The sequence below is a fragment of the Marmota flaviventris genome, chromosome 13 (assembly GCF_047511675.1).
Source record: "Marmota flaviventris isolate mMarFla1 chromosome 13, mMarFla1.hap1, whole genome shotgun sequence".
Lineage (NCBI taxonomy): Eukaryota > Metazoa > Chordata > Mammalia > Rodentia > Sciuridae > Marmota > Marmota flaviventris.
The window spans coordinates 101,259,211-101,264,015 of record NC_092510.1 but is presented as its reverse complement, the minus strand read 5'-3'; the positions used below and the strand labels follow the sequence as shown (position 1 = coordinate 101,264,015).

Genomic DNA, 4,805 nt, shown 5'->3' with positions numbered 1-4,805 from the left:
AGCCATGCACATTTTTTCATCTTTGTTGGGTCCTATTTATTTGTATTCACTTAGGGTTATATTTGTTTAAGAATATAATATATATTTGTCTATACTTAGAGTTATATTTGTTTAAGCTACCAAGGCAAAAGAATGTTTACAAGGTATTTTTAAATAAAGAGCTGTTTTCACTTGTTGCAATTTTTTTAAAAAAGAATCTTTTGTCAAACTCAAACATTTCCCCTCAAGTTTTAAAAAGTAATATTGCTCTATATTTTACTCTAATTTATTTACATTTTGCTTAAATTTTATTTTGAAAAGGTAGTGCATCAACAGTTTCAGACTTAAAAAGGGCACTTAAAGGTACATGCTGGACCCTTGCTGTCGGGTTCTGGGCGCCAGATGGCATCAGAATCTAGGCTCTCGGTGAGGGCGGGTCTGCACCCTGTGGGGCGGGGCGTCAAATGGGCGGGGGGGGGGGGGGGGTGGTCGGCTGGAAGCCTGCGGGACCTCAGGGCCGCGAGACCGGGAAGGAGCAGGACTCTTGGAGAGGCAGATGGTCTCGGTTGCTGCCGGACCGGCGCTGGCGGCCCCTGTCCTGGCCACAGTCCTGGGTATGATAGTCCTCCCCGCGGGCAGCCGCGGATGCTCCCTAGCGCCCCTGTCCTCTTGCGACGCGGCTGCCCTGTGCTTCACCCGGTTCCGAGGCTCCTGGCAGAAGGTGGCGACAGGTGCGGACGCGGAGCCATGACCATGCTGCCGCGATCCAAGGCGGTTTAGTGGCCCCCCCCCCCCCCCCCCCCCCGTCTGTTGGTCAGGTTGGGAACTCTCCACGCCTCTCTTGGTCCCTCTATGCTCACCTGCCTTTCCCCGAACTGGAGTTCCTAGTGTGACTCCCAGAGCCCTCTGCAGAATGGGAATTGACAGCAGAGCGCGAGTGGACGTGGGAACCCTGGCGGCCGGGTGCAGGTCTGTGAACTGCGGTGGGAAGGACATAGAACCAGGGCCGAGGTGCCCAGAGCCAGCACTATGCCTGATTTAGGGCACTGTTTAGGCACTGCTATGGGGGCGGGGGGTGGTGGTGTCGGACTGGGATTGTAGGGGGACAAGAGGTGTCTCCAGGGACGGGTACCAGGATTTTCCAGAGAGAAAGGACAACTGGATTCAGGACCAGCAGGATCCTTGGAATATGGCAGATAACTCCAGCACATGCCGGGCAAAGTCACAGACAGGTTTATTTAGGAAAACAGATCCACATTCAAGGGATGGGGGGAGCACTCTCTAAATGGAGATGTCTTTGGGAAAAGCCAGGAATACTACTCAAAGGCCAACCCAGGCCTTCAGAGGGAGAGGCAGCAACTGGTGGGTGTGGGGAGTTAATGTTTCTAGAGGGGGCTGCAGGGGCTGGACAGGAGATGGGGACAGGGTGGAATGTACAATCTGAAGAGTTTTTCCTTTGTTTGCACTTTCCCTCATTTTAAATGGGTCTGGCCAAGGGCCAGCCACTCAAGATCTCCAGCTGTGCTTTGGGCATCTCAGGCTTGTGGGACTTTAAGATTCTCTCTCTCTATCCTAAAACCCCATCACAGAACTAGGAGAAGGATGAAATAGAGGGGAGGCCCTACTTAGCTGATGGAGGAGGACACTGTGGGCTGATGGCCCTGGGCTCACAGCTTGTGAGTATTTACTCTGAGCCAGGCCGGGTTCAGGAATTGGGAGGGTGGGGCTCGGGAGGCCAGTTTGCCCACTGGAGACAGGTTTGGAGAGCCGTAGAGCACCGCCCTGCCTACACAAGAGGGAAGCACTTGAGGAGTTGGGAGTTTATCCCGGGCTGTGGCCTGCCGCTCCTATTATGGCTAAGTTTTCCGGGTCCATCATGAAGCGGGAGAAAAGAGATAAGCATAGTTACAAAGGACTCTAGCAGGAAGGGAAAAGGAGACCAACTCTAAATCACCTTCACTCTCCAAGCTGTCTCCTCCAGATGAGAACCCTTAAACCTCCTTGGTCCTCCTGGGTGTGGTGAGTGGCTGAGATGCCTGCGTACCGTAACGCAACATTTTTTTTTTTTTTTTTTGGTGGTGGTGCTGGAGATGGAACCCAGGGCCTTGTGCATACAAGTCAAGCACTCCCAACTGAGCTGCATCCCAGCCCCAGCATGCGCTTTGGATGGACTAAAGCCAGGGGAAAGGTGCTGTTGGAGACTTACATGGTGTATCCCAGGTGTCGATGTCAGCCTGGATGTCCCCGAAAGAAGCAGGCACGCGACCTGCCCTGTGTTCCGTGGTTAAGAGGATTGAGGTCACCGGCTGAGGTCACCCCACCCACTTCTCATGTTCACTGTTCACCGAATTTCCTTTAAAAAGAAGAGCCCAAGACCCCCAAAGAGCAGCTACGGCTGAGTGGCCCCACCCTCCTTCTGCATGTGTGTCCCGTTCCATTGCTTGCTTTACTGAATAAAGCTTGCTCTCCTAAATAAATGCCTGCCTCAGCCAGGGTCTCAGTCCCTTTTCCCTTCTGGGGACCTCCTCAGACCACGATGGGTGGCATTCCCCGTTCTACTTTGTGTTTTCCCTTCCTTCCTTACTTCCTGCCTCCCACCCTCCCTCCTTTGTCCCTTTCCTCCCAGAGTGAAACACACAGGCTGACAAGTCTTCACACACCTAGACACCCAGTCAGGGGACAGCACACCCAGTGCCCGCGAGGCCCTCTGGCCCAGGACTCACCATCTCACCAGTCTGGGGCCCTTGGAGGACCAGTGTCTGCATGGGTGTCCTTAGCCCTGAGGTCTGGTGTGAGGTCTGGTGTGGGGCCTGGCCCATGCCTGGATCTGCGCAGAGCATCCTGAAGAGTAAGAAGTGCAGGTCTTTTGAGAAACCCAGCCCGCTAGTGCCCTTCTCAGGTTATCCCCATTTCCAAACATTTATTCATTCATCCAACAAATATCACTGAACACCTGAAGAAGCCCTGGTGCTAGGAAGGGCACCTGCCACAGTGAGCCAGGTGAGGAGGTGGTCTTAGAGACATGCATGGTGAAAGGCCTGGTACCTGCTGTACCAGGAGAGCAGCCAGCAGGGGGAGCCCTGCCCCAAAAATCAGCCACGTAGGCGGGGGAGGGCCGCCTGCTGAGGAGGAGCCAGCAAGCCAGTGAGGCCTTGTGCATACAAGTCAAGCACTCTACCAACTGAGCTACACTCCGCAGGAAGAGGAGCCAGCCTTGGAGAGGCAGGAGCAAGCTGGGGGTGGCTCCTGGCTGCTCTGTGGAGGGGCTTCCCAGAGAGCACTGGCTCCCTGGAGCACTGGTCAACCCGCAGTTGTGGAAAATGGGAGCAGGCCAGGTATAGCTGTCCCCATGAGTTTCACCCTTGTCGGGCAAGAAGAGGTCAAAAGTCTTCCTTGGAATTGCATGTGTTACTTCAGACCTGCTCTGTATGCACCCACCTTCTCTCTTCCTTACGCTTAGGACCAGCGATCTATGCTGGGTGGCATTTAAAAAAAAAAAACAGATTTATTGAGGTGTCCTTACATATCATAACTTTCACCTCTTTTAAGTGTACTCTTTAATTATTTTCGGTCATGTTACAGAATAGTGAAATCAATTCAAGTTCCTTTGTGTCTTTTAACATTCACTCCACAGGCCCCTCCCAGCCTTGGGCCCTCACCTTCTGTCTCTAAAGCTTTGCTTCTTCAAGACATTTTTATATAAATGTGACTTTTTGCACTTATTTCCTTCACTTAGGATGTTTTAGGGGTGTAGTATTGCAAAATTTGGTGCATATGTATTTACAGTTGCTATGACATCTTTTTTTTTTTGGAGGGGGGAGGTACTGAGGATTAAACTCAGAGGCACTTGACCACTGAGCCACATCCCCAGCCCTATTTTGTATTTTATTTAGAGACAGGGTCTCACTGAGTTGCTTAGGGCCTTGCTTTTGCTGAGGCTGGTTTTGAACTTGTGATCCTCCTGCCTCAGACTCCTGAGCTGCTGGGATTACAGGCGTATGCCACCGCACCTGGCTGCCATAACTTCTTTTTTTTTAATAATTTTTTTATTGGTCGTTCAAAACATTACAAAGCTCTTGACATATCATATTTCATACATTTGATTCAAGTGGGTTATGAACTCCCATTTTTACCCCGTATACAGATTGCAGAATCACATCGGTTACACATCCACGTTTTTACATATTACCATACTAGTGTCTGTTGTATTCTGTTGCCTTTCCTATCCTCTACTATCCCCCCTCCCCTCACCTCCCATCTTCTCTCTCTACACCATCTACTGTAATTCATTTCTCCCCCTTGTTTTTTTCCCTTTCCCCTCACATCCTCTTGTATGTAATTTTGCATAACAATGAGGGTCTCCTTCCATTTCCATGCAATTTCCCTTCTCTCTCCCTTTCCCTCCCACCTCTCGTCCCTGTTTAATGTTCATCTTTTTCTCATGCTCTTCCTCCCTGCTCTGTTCTTAGTTGCTCTCCTTATATCAAAGAAGACATTTGGCATTTGTTTTTTAGGGATTGGCTAGCTTCACTTAGCATAATCTGCTCTAATGCCATCCATTTCCCTGCAAATGCCATGTTTTTGTCATTTTTTAGTGCCAAGTAATACTCCATTGTGTATAAATGCCACATTTTTTTTTATCCATTCATCTATTGAAGGGCATTTAGATTGGTTCCACAGTCTAGCTATTGTGAATTGTGTTGCTATGAACATCGATGTAGCAGTATCCCTGTAGTACGCTCTTTTAAGGTCTTCAGGGAATAGTCCGAGAAGGGCAAAAGCTGGGTCAAATGGTGGTTCCATTCCCAGCTTTCCCAGGAATCTCC

The 4,805-nt window shown here is 50.2% G+C and overlaps 1 long non-coding RNA gene across 1 annotated transcript; it reads left to right on the top strand.

Annotated features, from left to right (window-relative positions):
* Positions 1-489: 489 nt before the first annotated feature.
* Positions 490-2,509, top strand: LOC114098225 (uncharacterized). The gene is made up of 3 exons (XR_003583702.3): positions 490-593; positions 1,569-1,655; positions 2,070-2,509. It is a non-coding gene; the product is annotated as an uncharacterized lncRNA (long non-coding RNA).
* Positions 2,510-4,805: the final 2,296 nt, after the last annotated feature.